At 35.6% G+C, this 17,496-nt stretch overlaps 1 long non-coding RNA gene across 1 annotated transcript; it reads right to left on the bottom strand.

Annotated features, from left to right (window-relative positions):
- On the bottom strand, positions 2,378–17,255 carry LOC110270600. The gene is made up of 3 exons (XR_002360240.1): positions 17,245–17,255; positions 8,969–8,976; positions 2,378–2,473 (listed from the first exon to the last, which is right to left on the bottom strand). It is a non-coding gene; the product is annotated as an uncharacterized LOC110270600 (long non-coding RNA).

Genomic DNA, 17,496 nt, shown 5'->3' with positions numbered 1-17,496 from the left:
TAAATTCACTTTTTACCACCCGTAACTTTTAATATTTCGACTTTAACCACCCTAACTTCCAGAAATTACAAAATAACCCCCCAAACATCAAAATCTTTACTTCCTTGCCCTTTTTAAGATCAAAAGCCTATTCTTCATTTTTTTTCACCACACTCAAAGTGTTCTTCATGTTCTTCGTAAATTCTTCAGATTCTTTCTCTGTTTTTACCTGTTTTTCAATCTTTTCAGCAACCAATTTTTATCATAATTCAAAATAAAATTGCAGCCACTAAAGCCCCATATTTTCTACTTGATTTTAACACAAACTGAACCCCAATTTAAGGATTAGGGTTCGTTTTTCCAGCAGCCACAAGATAGCTTGAATTTCAGCAAATTTCATCAAATTTTCACAAAAATTTCAACAAGAATCACTCATATAAACAATCAATTTCAAGCATAAACAAACCAAATTATAATCACACAACTCAAACACAATTAATCAAGATTAATTTCACCATACCCTACCTTGATTTGCTACTCCAAATTCGGTTACTCTTTGAAGTGTTCTTAAAGTACTTTTTCCTCCTAAAACACATTAAGAACAACTTTGAATCCATAAAATCTCAACTGACCAAACGTTAATCAACATGTTAGTAAGGGATTCCTTACCTTATGCGTGCTGGTAATTGAAGATTCTTGGCTCACAAGTCAAACTAAGCAAGAGATCTAAGGGAGAACATCAAGAAAACACATGCTTTAAATATGTTTCCTTGAAAACCGAATTCAAAGGGGAAAGGGACAGCTATCTAGCCTTATTTCCAGCCTTGATAAGTTACATGGTTATGGAGAGGAAGAAGAGAGGATCATTTTGGTGAAATCAGAGTTTTGATTTGAGTTTTAGTTCAGAAAAAATCAAGCTCTGAGGATTAAAGTGTCATGAAAGTTTCTCTCTTTTCTCTCTTCTCATTTTCGGCCAAAATGAAGAAATGAGACAGCCTTGGAGGTCTTGGGGGTGTAAGGTGAGTTGTGATTGGTTGGCTTGGAGCTGGATTAAAATAATATTAAAATATCTCAGGTGTATAACTACTAAAACTAGATGTATCGGAACACTCGTAAAAACATCTCTAAAAATTCTTTTCTGAGCTACAAGTATAAATGACACTAGTAACATATTTAATATGAGAATAGAATATGTATGATGAGGCATTAGCATTGCTAAATTCATCAAAGAGTGCTGGTGCTAAGCTGCACCAGTAAACTGTGAACCCGGTTAAACCGATTTCCTGTTTTTAACTAAAATAGACCAAGTAACCTTATAATTATCATTCAAGAATCTTCTAATACTAATATAATGATAATATTATACTATTATATCTCTTCTCTCATAAATCGAGTCTGTTTCATCAAACAGAGACTATTTACAAAAACTATAATCAAAACTCCTAACCGATACGGTTCAAAAACTAGGTTCTTCGTGATTGCGTTATCGAGCTTGCCTCAGAAGAGGTTCTAGCTTAAGGATGACATAATGACAATTAGGATTGAGATGCTTGATGATACATTAGAGGTGTTCCTTTTACTGATCTTCCGGAGAAATTCGTGCCTTCAGAAAAGATCTCGCGTACTCGAAAAACGGGGTTGTTACATGTGAACGCTTCATATTTTGTATTTCTGTCTTACGTGAATTTGAGCTTTATTCCTTCATCAGGATTCTAGTTATATAACGTTTTGGACATATATTATATATTATAAGCTTTAAAACTGTCGTGGCACTTTGTTATTCTTTACTTTACGGCTAGAGGTAAGGCTTAGGGTAACGGGGTGTTACAAGGCACAAAATTACACACTGGTCCACAATATCCTATATAAAAGATGGATCTCAGTACCCCTCTTAAAATGCATTCCAACCTCCAACACAAAGGAAGTCTTAGAAGACGTACACAGTAGCATATGTGGAAATCACTTGGAAGCTCACTCACTGGCAAAAAAAGTGATCCAAGCTGGCTGCTACTTTACAGAAGGAGGCAGCCGAGTTTGTTAGGAAATGTTCACCTTACCAGAAACATGCCAATTTTCATATGGCGCCTCCTGAAGAGCTCATCAGTGTTACCTCACCATGCCATTTGAGAAATGGGGTCTCGATCTAATCGGACCATTCCCACAAGCACTAGGACAAGTCAAATACCTCATGGTAGGGATTGACTACTTCACTAAATAGATCAAGGCAGAGCCCTTAGCAACCATCACTGCCTAAAGAAGTTGAAAATTCCTGTACAAAAATATTGTCACAAGGTTTAGAGTCCCCCACTCCATCACCACGAACAATAAAACCTAATTTACTGACTCTACCTTCCGAAACCTAGTGGCTGACCGAAATATCAAACATTAGTTCACTTCTATCGAAGAACTTTTTTTATCACGATCCCAATTCAATACTAAACAAGTTCGAACTAATTGAATGCTTGTGTCAGAAATTTTACGAATTGATTTCCCTCTGTGGAACACCCCTAGGCCAACGAATAGGCTGAAGCAGGCAACAAAGTCGTACTGACCAGGTTAAAACACCGATTACAAGATGCAAAATGGGCTTGGGTAGACGAGCTCCCCCAAGACTTATGGGTGTATCAGATTACCCCACATTCTACAACGGGAGAATCACCCTTCTGACTTACTTACGAAATGAAGGTCATGATCCCTATAGAAATAGCTGAAGAAACACTTATAGTCATATTCTACTATGAAGGAGTTAATATCCAAGCACAAAAGGAAGAGCTCGACCTCCTACAAGAAGTCTGAGAAAGAGCTCGGATTAGGGAGGAAGCTCTAAAGCAAAGGATGGTTTTAAGGTATAACCAAAAGGTGATCAAAAGAAACTTTGCGACCAACGACCTAATCTTAATCTCAAATGACATTGGAGTACTAATGAGTCCATATTTGACGATATATTTTAGCTTGAATTAGATGGATTTCATCATATAAATTCACACTTATTCACCAAAATAGCATACTTTTGTGTTTGATCCCTAAATTGAACCTAAATGTGAAAACATGCATTTTTGTCCTTAAATTGAACAATTTAATCCCACTTTTATTTCATTCGATGCCGTGATATGTTTGTTAAGTGATTTCAGGTCCTAGAGGCAAGAATGGTTTGGTAGAAGTGGAAGAAAGCATGCAAAAAGGGAGGAAACATGAAGAAAACAAAGGAGGAAAGTATTTCAGTCTGTGCCCACGCACACCCTCTGTGCCCACACACAAGGCAGGGTCAAAATCAGCACCTGTGCCTATGCACAGGCTGTGCCCACGCTCAAGGCAGAATGGAAATCAGCACCTGTGCCCACGCACAGGAGAAAAATCAGCATGTGTGCGTACGCACAGACCTGTGCGTACGCACAGGTACCAGCGTGTGCCTCCATTAAAAAGTCACATGGACTCGCATTTTGGGGCTCTTTTGGCCCATTTTAAAGGCTTAGATGCTGAAATCAAAGGCTATATGAAGGGGGCAACATCTTATATGAAGAGAGCCATCTTAGAATAGGAAAAACATATAGTAGGAGTAGGAGTAGTGTAGATTAGAAAATTCTCACTTAGGGTTCTTAGTTAGGGTTTGTAACATTTTACACATCAAGTTTTGATTTGGGATTATAGCAATTTTATTGTAAGTATTTCTTTAATTCTTTCTTTTATTATACCACTTGTTCTACACTTGCTTTTATTTTCATCTCCTTTGATCATATTTACATAGTCTTTCAATTTTGGATTCCTAGTTGTTTAATTTGATGTTTGATGGCTTTTATATATTTGTTTGAGTTGCCTTTGTTGATTGTGATCATTTGTGGTTCATAGCTTTCCTTAATTTACCAATTTTGTCATGTTTTATATTTATGCCAACTATGTGTTTGATAAAAGGCCAATTTTGATTATGGGATAATTTCCACCCCCTTGGCTTGGAGAAAATGAATGTATGGATTACTAGAGCCATAATGTCCAACATTTAGTGATAATTCTTGGGTTGTTAGTTGTTATTGTTTCCACTAACGCTAACTTTTTACTAAGGTAATTAACAAGTTAGCTAGGACTTATGGATTAATAACAATTATGCTCACTTAACTTACTCTACGATGTGAGGGTCGACTTAGTGAGATTAATCTATCATAATTATCATAGTTGTGATTATGGCAAGGAAGGGATTCCATAACTCATCCCAAGTCAAGGTTTCATTTATGTTTTGAACCACTTTTTCAATCACTTTATAGTTTTACTTGTTTATATTACAAGCATAGTTCTTTTGTTCTTTCATTACTTCATTAATTGCAATTTTATCTTGTTCTTTAATTACTTTATTTTGTTTTCTCTCAATCATTGAAAACCCTTTTGATCTTCACAACCAAAATTGTGCACTTGTTGGCATTAGTTCATTGGGAAGACGACCCGGGAATTTAAAACTCCTGGTTATTTTGTATTGATTGTGACATTTTTAGGATTATAATTTGATTGATGATCAATGGTTGGGTTTGGACTATACTTGCAAGTCAATCCTATTTTTAGTGCAAAAATCCAAATCCATGCTTTTGGTCATTGTCAAGTACCGAAATCAAGATAAGAAAAGTTAGCTGCAAATTAGAAAGGACCTTACAAGATAATAGAAGTGTAAGGCAAAGGTTACTACAAAGTGTCCGACCTCCAAGGGCGGAGCTCCCAAGGTCTTGGCATGCATGTAACCTTAGAAAATACTACAGCTAGGTAAAGCAAATCTCGTGCCTTGGTGTACTCTTTTTCCCAGTTACCAGGGTTTTTTAACGAGGCACCGACACGAGCCCCATTATAACCTTTGAAAACTCCTCATGATATTTGTATGCATACATTGAATAGTTGTTTATTGTTAGAAGAAAAATAAATCTTAGAAAGCAAGATTAGAGCATAATTGAGTGAATCAACCCTATACACTTGAGCGACTAGAGCGTATACACATCCGGTGAGGGTTTGATTGCTCAATCCTATGTTTCCACCGGTTATTATTTCTTATCTTGCAAGTTTATAATTCTTTTCAATAACTCTAATCAATTTTGGATTTGACTTGGTTGTGATTGCTTTAGCCCTTGTGTTTTTATATGCATTCCTGGAAATTGATTTATGAGAAAAGGACAAATAGGTCCCTGACCTTTTGCCCCGCGGACATTTTTGTCCCTGACCATTGAAAAATACTTTTAAGTCCCTGACCTTCACAAAATTTGGACGGATCATTCCCTGACAGAGGCATTTGGACGGATCAGTCCCTGACGGAGGCATTTAGATGGAGGGACTGATCTGTCTAAGTTTTGTGAAGGTCAGGGACTTAAAAGTATTTTTCAATGGTCAGGGACAAAAATGTCCACGGAACAAAAGGTTAGGGACCTATTTGTCCTTTTCTCTTGATTTATTTTGACCAAGTAGTTGCATGCATTTAGATAGATTGTATTGAGATAGTTTGCATTAAATAAATGTTCATACACCCTTTCTTTTCTTCCTTGATGCTTAGCATGAGGACATGCTAATGTTTAAGTGTGGGGAGATTGATAAACCACATTTTTATGTTTTATCTTGTATTGAATTTTGTGGATTTTATCAAATTTTCCCACATTTATTCACTAAAATAGCATGGTGTTTTGAATTCTCCCTAAATTGTGCTTAAAAGTGAAAACATAATTTTTAGACCATTAATTTACTAAATTTAATGCACTTTTGTCCCATTCAATGCCTTGATATATTTTTTTGAGTGATTTAAGATTTTGAAGGCAAGGATGGCTTGAAGAAATGGAAGAAAAGCATGCAAAGTGGGAGAATTCATGAAGAAATGAAGGAATTGCTAAGCTGTCAATCCTGATCTCTTTGTACTAAATTGATCATAACTTGAGCTATATTGGTCCAAATGAGGCGGTTCTAGTCGCATTGGAAAGACAATGTCCAGGGCTTCAAAATGATATGCAATTTACAATAGTGGACATGAAGTTAAGAGACACGTACGCGTGCCTCATGCGTATGCGTGACATGCAGCGCGTGACTCACTTGATGGAAAATGTGATCCGCGATTTGTAGTTCATTTTGGACCCAATCCAACCCACTTCTGATGCTATTGAACCCAAGGATTGAATGGGGATGAACCAAGTAGTTTTAGAATAGGTTTTTACTATGTTTTAGGATAAAATTCTAGAGAGAGAAGATCTCTCCTCTCTCAAGAAATTAGGGTTTTAGATTAGCTCTTTCCATAGATTTAGCTTTTAATTATTATTTTGATTTAGTTTCCTTTACTTATTATTATTCTTACATCTTTGTTTTCTTAGTTTTATTTGTTATTTCCATTATTTTGTCACTTTTATGTTCATGTGCTATTGCTGGATTTTGATTTCTATTAATGCAATTTGATGTTTTTTTGTTTATTGTTGTTTAATTGAGTTGCTATTATCGTTATCTTGTATGTGTTAGTTTTAGATTTTATATTTCTTGCAATTTTATCATGCTTTTCTTTTATGCCTTCTAAGTATTTGATAAAATGCTTAGTTGGGTTTTAGAGTAGATTTTTATATTCTTGGCTTGGATTGGTAATTTGGAGACTTATGAATTGTCTAAATCTCTTGTTGATTGGTAATTAAAGATTGCTAGTTAGCTTGAATTTCACTAAATCTAGTCTTCCACTATGAGTTGACTAGCACTTGTGAACTCAAGTTAATTGTATTCACTTGACCTTCCTTCATTTGTTAGAGGTTAATTACGTGAAAGCAATTTACACTTACCATCACAATTGAGGATGATAATAAAGATAGAAATTTTAATTCTCACCCCTAGCCAAGACTTTTTATATTAAGTGATTGTTAATTCCTTTATTAACTTTGATCTCTTAGTTTTCTTAGCTTGATTTCATACATTCAATTATATGTCATTATTATTGCTATTCCTTTATTGCATGCTTATTAGTTGGTTGATTGTTTGATGGATAGTTTAATTGCTCCTATTTAGTTATTAGTTGTTCATTGTCTTAATTTCTAGTCACTTTACTTCTCTTGCACTCAACTCAAAATCCCCCAAGAAACTCCTAACCAATGATGTGCATCTTATGGAAACTTCGAAGGGAAAGGGCCTGGGATTCTACTCCCGGTTATTGATTTGATTATTGTGACATTCTTCTGAACTTTGATTGGGGATAACTCATCGGTTTGGACTATACATGCGACATTTGAGTTGAAAATCCTTTGGAAAATTCTAAGCCGACATTTATCCTCTATCAAGTTTTTTGCGCCATTGCCAGGGAATGGCAAATGTGCACTTGTTATTGGTTATTGTACATATGTTAATATTGTGAATAGCTTGATTTTTGGTTTGTTTGCTAGTTTTTGATACTTCTAAGAGTTTGTTTCTTTTATATCTTATTAGCTTTTGTTTTGATTTTCTCTTGTTGCTATGAATTCTCACCGTTTTAGCTATGAGTTTGGTTCTAACTATTTTATAGGAAATGGGAATTACAATGAAGGTTTGCATCAAGGATGGGAAAATCAAAGGTGAGAGGAGTAAACCTTGAAATCACTTAACACACATATCAAGGCATCGAATGGTAATAAGAGAGGATTAAACATAGCAAAATTAAGGCCAAAGAAGCATGTTTTCAATCATAGCACAAAATTAGGAAGGAAAATACAAAACATGCGAATTCTATGAATAAATGTAAGAATAGTGGATAAAATCCACTCAATTAAGCACAAGATGTACCACAAAATAGTGGTGCATCATGGAGTCTCAAACATATTAACAATCTTCATGGCAAAAACCTCCTCCAGCATACTACGAGCATGATCCATCCAATGGTACATACCAATCCGATGGATATGGTGGACCTCCTTGTGATTATCAACAACCACCACGATATGCCTATGAACCTCCATACTCACAAGCCCCGTAACACCAAACACCTCCATATGATCCTAATCCATATCCACCATACCAACAACCATATGAGCCTTATGAACCATATTTAGAACCACCCTTATTCCAACACCAATACTCCCAAAAACCACAACCTCAATATACACCACCTCCATATTCTCACCAAAATGAACCACCTTCTAATTATGAACTCTTTCTCCCAAGTAATTGATGACTTGCATCATCTACCTATTTTCTCATCATAAAGGACCATAGAATTGATAATTTTTCACTAATTCAATGAATTATTAAGAGCTATATCATGAGTTAGTAGAACATTACTTTGAAATTAGTTCTTGTTGCATTTCAGGAGAAAAGAGTAGCAAAAGAAGAAGAAAGCAAGCAAAGAAGACTAGGCGTGTGTATGGGTGATAAACCACTATTTCATGGTTTATCTTATTCTCAATTGAGTAGTTTTTATCAACTCTTTACCCACTTATTCATACTATTTGCATTAGTTTATATTTTCCTTCTTGATTTTATGCTGTGATTGAAAACATGTTTCTTTGGTCTTAATTTAACTAATTTTAATCATCTCTTATTACCATTCGATACCGTGATATGTGTGTTAAGTGATTTCAGGGATTACAGGACAGGAATGGGTTAGAGGATGGAAAGGAAGCATGCAAAAGTGGAAGGAATACAAGAAACTGAAGGAACTGCTAAAGCTGTCCAGCCTGACCTCTTGGTACTAAATCGACCATAACTTGAGCTACAGAGGTCCAAATGATGCGGTTCTAGTTGCGTTGAAAAGCTAACATCCGGGGCTTCGCAACGATATATAATTTACCATAGCTCCGAAGCCAGGTGACGCAAAAGCGCTGATCACACAGATGCGTGACCTGGCAGAAATGCAATCCACGCAAACGCATGGACAACGCTTCTGCGTCACTTTCCCGCGACCTGAACGTAACAGAAATTGCTGGGGGCGATTTTTGGGCTGTTTTTGACCCAGTTTTCGGCCCAGAAAATACAGATTAGAGGCTATAAAGTGGGGGAATGCATCCATTCATGAAGGAGGCCTTCAATTATTCACTTTTCATACTTTAGATGTAGTTTTTAGAGAGAGAGGTTCTCTCCTCTCTCTTAGGTTTTAGGATTAGGATTCCTCTTAAAGGATTTAGGATTTCAACTCTTTATCAGGTTCAAATATTTCTTTTACTTTATATTTCTCTTTTACTTTCAGATACTTTAATGCTCTCATTTAATTACTTATGTTGCCAGATTGGCTTATAAACTCTTTATGTTCAGATTGATTTTTCTCTTGTTAATGCAATTGAGGTATTTCAGATCTATGATTCTTATTTAGCTTTTTTTTTTATATTATTGGCTTTAATTGATTAACTGGAAGCTCTTGAGTTATCAACTTATCGTGATTGATTGTTATGTCGGCTAATTGACTTGTATTCCACTAACTCTAGTCATTTCTTAGGAGTTGGCTAGGACTTGGGAATCTGACTAATTAGTTCATTTGACTTTCCTTTGCTTTCGCAAAGGTTAGCTAAGTGGGATTAACTTCAATTCTCATAGGAGTAACTAGGACAGGACTTCCGAATTTTCATACCTTGCCAAGAGTTTATTTTATAGTTATTTATTTATTTTATTTGTCATTTAAATTACTTGTTCCTTACTTTCAAAACCCCCAATTTACAAAACTCATAACCAATAATAAGAACATACCTCCCTGCAGTTCCTTGAGAAGACGACCCGAGGTTTAAATACTTCGGTTATCAATTTTAAAAAGGGTTTGTTACTTGTGACAACCAAAACGTTTGTACGAAAAGATTTTCTGTTGGTTTAGAAGCTATACTTACAACGCGATCATATTTTTACATTTCTTTACTGATAGAAAAACCGATCGTCAATGGGCATGCCACTTTGAACAAGCGAGGCTGGCATATCACTAGGCGTGTCCATTGGGGTGCTCGAAGGCGTGCCACGCCAAGGATTACAATGGGCGTCTATGGTGGCATGCCTGGGCGTGGCACGCCAGGCATAGTCTCCAGAGAAGGTTGCTCAATATCTTACTATGGGCGTGGCACGCCAGTTTTAGTCTTCAGAATGGGATTCTCAACATTTTACAAAGGGTGTGGCATGCCAAGCATGGGCGTGGCACGCCAGGCTTGTGAAACAGAGAAGGTTGCTCAACACTACACTATGGGTGTGGCACGCCAGTACTACTTTCCAAAAAGGGTGTTTAGCACAACACAAGGGGCGTGGCATGCCAAACCTGAGCGTGGCATGCCAGCTTTATCTCACAAAGAAGGAGGACTTACCTAACACAAAGGGCATGACACGCCAAACATAGGCGTGGCACGCCAGGCTTACTTCCACAAAGGGTGTGGCACGCTAAGCATGGACGTAGCACGCAAGCTTTACTTTCCAGAGAGTGGTGATTGGCATGATAAGAAGGGCGTGGCATGCTGAGCATGGATGTGGCACGCCAGGAACAATTTCTAGAAAATGAAGAATGGTTCAACAACACGGGCGTGCTCGAAGGCGTGTGATGAGTCCATATTTGACGATGATTTTTGGTTAGAATTGAATGGATTTTCATCACATAAACTTGCACTTATTCCCTTGAATAGCATGCTTTTGAACTTTTCTCCCAAATTATGCTTGATTATGAAAATATGCTCTTTTGTGCCTAACATAATCTATTTTATTCAATTTGCCTTCCATTCGATGCCTTGATGTTGTTCGTGAGTGATCAGGTGTATAAGGTAGGAATGGGTTGGAGAAAATGGAAGAAGAGCATGCAAAGTGAACAAAACAAGAAGAATCAAAGGAGATGCGTTCAGAGACGTGTGCGTGCACACAGCTACTTTTGCGTACGCACAGTCGCCCAATCAGAGCGCGTGGATCATTTCGAACGTGTCACGCGTCCATCCAGGCATCGCCTAGTGTGCGTGCGCATAGATGCTTGTGCATACGCACAGGAAGGGATTTTCGCAGAGTGTGTGGACGCACACGTCTGTGCGTCCGCACAGGTGTTCGCGTATGACTTCATTAAGATGGCACGTGACTCGCAATTTTGAGGCTTTGGAGGCCCATTTCTGAAGTCTTTTAGCTCATATTGGTAAAGAAATGAGGAGAAGAACATAGCATATCATTAGGATAGTTTAGGAGTAGTGGTAGGAAGCTTTTAGTTTAGTTTTTCTCTAAGTTTTTCATCATCTCTATTAGGGTTTATATTAGGGTTTTACATTCAAGTGCCATTTCCATTTTTGATCTTGGATTTTGCTAGCTTTCATTGTAAGTATTCTCTTGTTATTACTCTTTATAGTTACATTGTCATTACTCTTTCTTCTAATTCAAGTTATAGTTCAATTTTACTTCTCTCTTGCAATTTCAATTTCTTGTTGATGAATTTGATGTTTGATGTTTGTTTCATGCTTTCTTGTGTTATTCTTGTTGATTGAGATCAATTGTTACTTTTAGTTTCAAGCCTTTTCTCATTTTTTTCATGTTTAAGGTTTTTGCCCACCAAGTGTTTGACAAAATGTCAAACATATTTTTAGGCTAAATTTTTTGCTCTTGGCTTGGGTAAAGTGAGCAATTAGGTTTCTAGAGTTGGAATGTCCAACATTTAGTTTTAATTCTTGGATTGTTAATTGTTCTTGTTCCCACTAACGCTAATTTGTTGCTAAGGCAATTAGCAAGCAATTTAGGATTTGTGGGTTGAGAACACTTATGCTCATTTAACTTACTTTCCGATGTGATGGTTGATCAAGTGAGACTAATCCATCATAATTGTCATAGTTGTGGTTCTAACAAGGAATGGACCCTTAGCTCAACTCCAAGCCAAGACTCTTTTTATGCTTTCAATCTTTCATACACTTCTATGTTAATCTCTTTTATACTTTACTTATGTATATTACATAGTCGGTTCTTTAATTTCTTCATTAGTTCAATCATTACAATTTTGCATGTTCTTTTATTGCTTTATATGTTCATTTCTTCATTGACAACCCCTTGATCACTACAACTGGAATTGCACACTCATTGTTCTAGATCGACAAAGAATTCTCATCACATCAAATTTTGGCGCCGTTGCAGGGGAGTTCACTTTAAGTGCAATGAGTGCTACAATTTTGGTTGTTGTAAATATGTGAACAGTGTAAATACTTGATTTTGGGTTTGCTACTTGGCACTAATTGGTAGGAGGCGCCTCTATCTTAGTATTGATAGCAACTAACACTTTTTGTTTGTCTAGTCCTAGATGAGTAGATATAATTAGAACATATATACTCATTTGTCCATTGCTTTTATTGATATCATTGCCTTCTATTTTTCCTATTCATCATGAATTATCACTAGGGGTGGCAAACGGGCCTAAACCCGCTGGGCCGGCCCGCGCAACCCACCAAAAAAGGCGGGCTGGGCTGAAAAAGTGGGACCGCCAAATAGCAAAAGCCCATCTAACCCGCACCGCTTAAACCGCGGCTTTTGGCGGGCTTTGGCGGGGCGGGGGCGGGTTTCCCCGCCGGGCTTAGTCTTTTTTTAGTGAGGGGGTATTTTTATAATTTTTTGGCCAAAACCTAACTTCCCCCAACCTAACTTACAAGAGTATGAAGATAAAAATTGAGTGGTTTGGATTATGTTTATGTTACTTTGGAGACAATATTTATAATTATATTTTAAATTATGTTTATTTTGTTTTGGAGAGAATATTTATACTTATATTTTGGGTGAAAACTTGGTTTATAATTATGTTTATTAGATATTTATAATTACAAAGACTTTAATGTTCATGAATATAAAAAATATAATTTTTTATGTCTTTTAAATTATAAATTTATTAATATGGTTGTGAAATTATATATATTATTTAGTAGTTAATAGTTAAAAAAAAAGAGGAGTTTTGGTGGGGTTTAACCCGCCAGCCCGCAATTACGTAGGATGGGGTGGAATTCTAGGATCGCCTCACTAGGCGGGGCGGGGCGGGCCAGCTTGCCAAAGGACAGGCTTCTGGCGGGGCGAAACGGATTTCTCCACTTGCCATTCCTAACTTCGTACTTTTATTTCACATGGTCAAATCTTGTTCTGACATGTAGTACTGATTGATATGTTAGCATGGACATAAATCACTTAAAAGACTAACGTGAGCCACGAATTAAAAATTTAGGGTCTGAATCGAGATGTGAAAATTCAAAGACAAATTTGACGTATGTGACAAATTTTAAAGATCAATTTGAGTATTAATTAAATTTGTTATCGACAAAAATATCTGCAAAATATTTTACAATACGATAACAGTGCCTAACGTTTTAAATTTATATTCTCAAAAGGATTTTAGAGATCAAATTATGATATAATTTTTTGCAAATAAAATTAAAAAATAAAATATTTTTATCATTAAAATTTGGATTTTATACTAAGTATTTTTTTGTGATTTTTCTAAATGGCCAAAAATATTTTTAAAAAATAAAAAATTTAGAGATCAAATTTTAATATTTTTTGCATGTACTTTTGAATATTTATCCAAATATTGTTACACAATTTTAAATCAAAGACATGCAATTTGCTAAATATAAAAGTCATTTATCACTTATAAAAAATATATTTTTAATTAATTTTATTGCATTTGAAAATATTTTGAGGCATTTTATCACTAACAAATTTGGAGGTATTTATGTGAGAGTTTGTAATTAATTAGAGAATATATTTTTGTAGTTCACTTGTATAGTCACACACCGAAAGAGGGAAGTGTTCTTCAAAGTGGTTCTGCCCCCAACAAAGTCCCAAAGAATGACACAAATAAAAACTGAAATCTAGCAACAAAAAAAAAGGATAACGAGGGAGATTTGTGGCCTTTGCTTAGTTTCGCTCCTTGTCCTTTTATGTAAGAATTGGATTTTCCCATTCAAGAGAAATGCCCCAAGTTCAAATCTCACTAATCCCTCAATTGAGTTTGATAACACGAATTCAACTCACACTCTTTAAACAAAGCAAGAATAATCCAAAACACATTTGCACTTTGTATGCCACAAAATAAAATCCAGAAGTGTCTGTTAGGCTAAGCCTTAGCAACAAACATGTCACACAAGTCGGTTCTTTAATTTCTTCATTAGTTCAATCATTACAATTTTGCATGTTCTTTTATTGCTTTATATGTTCATTTCTTCATTGACAACCACTTGATCACTACAACCGGATTTGCACACTCATTGTTCTAAAGTACTCCTTGGGAGACGACTCGGGAGTCAAATACTCTCGGTTTTGAATTAGTTTTGAATTGTGACACATCTTGTGAATTTCCAACTTGATCGGTGGCAAACTTGTTGGGTTAAGACTATACTTACAATGCTAACTCCAATTTTTGGATAATCGAGTTCCTAACCTATATGCATATTGGCCGCTCGCATATCAAATTATAGCGCCGTTGCCGGGGAGTTCAATTTAAGTGCAATGAGTGCTACAATTTTAGTTGTTGTAAATATGTGAATAGTATAAATATTTGATTTTTGATTTGCTACTTAGCACTAATTGGTAGGAGGCGCCTCCATCTTAGTATTGATAGCAACTAACACTTTTTGTTTGTTTAGCCCTAGACGAGTGGATATAATTAGAACATATATGCCCATTTGTTCATTGCTTTTGTTGATATTATTGCCTTCTATTTTTCCTATTCATCATGAACTATCACCCTTTTGGCTTGGAGTCTAGTTGTTATCATGTTATAGGGGGTAGCAATTCCGATGTTGGTTCACCTCAAGGTATGGGAGGTCAATTCGAGGAAGGGTCACTGATGAACGGACTTTTGCTAGTAAAGAATTCACAAATAAAGTCTCATTGAAAGTATAGTTTCTAAACCAACAAGAATCCTTTCATACAAAAGTTTTGTTTGTCACTAAAGCAAACCCAATAAAAATTAATAACCGAAGTATTTAAACATCAGGTCGTTTCTCAAGGAATTGCAGGGAGGTGTAGTTATTATTGGTTATGGAAAAAGTATATTTTTGGATTTTTGAATAAGGAACAAGAAAAGTAAATTGCAGGAATTAAATTAATAACTAATAAAGCTCTTAGCAAGGTATGAGAACTGGACGTCCTATCCTAATTATCCTTGTCAATTGTGATGAGAATTGTCTATTGCTCCCACATTGTTAACCCTTACTAAATAAAGGAAAATCAAGTGGACCAATCAATTTGATTCCACAGGCCCTAGTCAACTCCTATGAAAGACTAGCTTTAGAGGGATCAAAACTAACCAGCAAATTCCAATTTTCAATCAACAAGGAGTTTGATAACTCAAGTGTCTCCAGTTAATCAATTCAAGCTAAGAATGTAAAAAGCTAGATTAAAATCATAAATATGAAATACTTCAAATTGCATTAAATAGAAATCAAATTAAACAAGAGAATTCATAAACCAAATAGCAACATAAAGTAATCAATAGGGGAAATAGATAAAGTAGAATACTAAGACAAATAAAAGTAGAAAAAAAACTAAATTAAAGGAACATTGAACCTGGAATTGAGAAGAAATAAACCTAAAACTAAGAGAAATCCTAAAACTAAGAGGCTCTCTCCTCTCTCTCTAAAAACTACATCTAAACCTAAAATTATCTGTATGAAAAGTATCATCGTGATTCCCCCATTCTGTAGCCTCTATTCTATGTTCTCGAGCTTGGAACTGGGCCAAATTGGGGCCAGAAATCGGCCCCAGCGTTTTCTGCAACTTTCTGCACGTGGCATCTATCATGCGTACGCGTAGGTCACGCGTGCGCATCATTTGGCGATTTTTCTTGTCATGCGTACGCGTCAGTCACGCGTATGTGTCGCTTGTGTCTGCGCTAGGCACGCATGTGCGTCGTCCATGCGTGCGCGTCTCTGCCAGCTTTTCAAAACTTCATTTTTCACGTTCCTTCCACTTTTGCATGTTTCCTTTCCATCCTCTAAGTCATTCCTGCCCTATAAAGCTTGGAAACACTTAACACACAAATCACGGCATCGAATGGTAATAAAAGATAATTAAAATTAACAGTTTAAAGGCTTAGGAAACATGTTTTCAATTATATCACAGAATTAGGAAGGAATTGTAAAACCATGCAAATTATATGAATAAGTGAGCAAAGGATTGACAAAAACCACTCAAATGAGCACAAGATAAACCATAAAATAGTGGTTTATCAATCTCCCCACACTTAAACATTAGCATGTCCTCATGCTAAATTCAAGAGAAACTGAAAAAGAGTGAAGGCAGAATGGTAGAATCTATGTAATGCAATCTATCTAAATGCAAGCTACCTAAATGAATCATACAAGTCTAATTACTATCTACCTATACATATATAAGCATACTTGTGGTTAGATTAAGTCAAATTTTCAAGGAATAATATATACACAACCAAGGACTAAATCATATCAAAACACATTCACATTTGAGTTGAGTCAACTAAAAGAGTTTTCAAACTTGCAAGTCAAGCAATGATCAAATATGGACATATGAAAATGAGCTATTGAACCCTCACTGGATTTGTATATGCACTCTAATCACTCAGTGTTTGGGGTTAGTCACTCTACTCTTCTCTAGTCATGCTTTCTAAGACTTTGTTCTTCATCTAACTAATCAACAAATATTTAATGTACAAATGCAAACATCATGAGGTCTTTTTGAGATTGTAATGGGGTTAAGGAAAGGGTGAGGATATATGTATGGCCAAGTGAGCTAATCCTTGATTAGCCTAAGTTCTCATCTAACATACACATAGTCTATGTACTTTGAAAATCATGCCTAGCTACCCAAAATTCCCACTTTTATATTACAGACTCATGTACCAAATTACCTTTAATTGTATCACATATGCATTGATTTTAGGTTTCATTAACTTAACATTGGGGTAATTTTGTCCCCTTACTTATTTATTTAACCATAGAATTTTTTTTTTGAAATGAAATAAATATAACATATCAATGCACATGGTATTTTGATTATTTTTATCTCACATGAGCATGCACTCAAATTCCAAATATCTTGTCAATTCAACACTTTCCTATCAACCCAAGTTCTTACGGTTTCCCACACTTAATTGTTACACAATCTCTATCTTAAGCTAACCAAAGATTCAATTTGGGGTAATTAATTTGTTTTTCTGCTTAAGGCTAGTGATGTGGTAAAATATAGAACAAATGGGGATTAATAGGCTCAAAATGGCAAACAAGGTTGATTAAAAGGGTAGGCTATCTAGAATAAGTGAGCTAATAACAAATAATGTCCTCAATCATATGCAAGCATGTAAATACACTAAACAATGGACATATAGAATGGAGCAAAGCAAAGATTGCAATCATAGAGAAGAAAACGCACAAGAATAAAATGTTATGGTTAAATAATGTAACCATGTAATTAAGCTCAAATCTCACAAGTTGTGTGTTCTTTGGCTCAAAAAACATATATCAGTCATTTATGTCATGCAAGAAAAATAAGAGTTTCAACTCAAATCAATGTGAATCTTTGAATGGCTTTCCTAAAAATAAATATATTACTTGAAAATGTTGTCAATTGACCAATATTTATTACTATATATATATATATATATACTAAGTGGATTGTTGTGAT

Source organism: Arachis ipaensis, chromosome B04 (assembly GCF_000816755.2).
Source record: "Arachis ipaensis cultivar K30076 chromosome B04, Araip1.1, whole genome shotgun sequence".
Classification (NCBI taxonomy): domain Eukaryota; kingdom Viridiplantae; phylum Streptophyta; class Magnoliopsida; order Fabales; family Fabaceae; genus Arachis; species Arachis ipaensis.
This window is presented reverse-complemented; position numbering and strand designations above follow the sequence as displayed.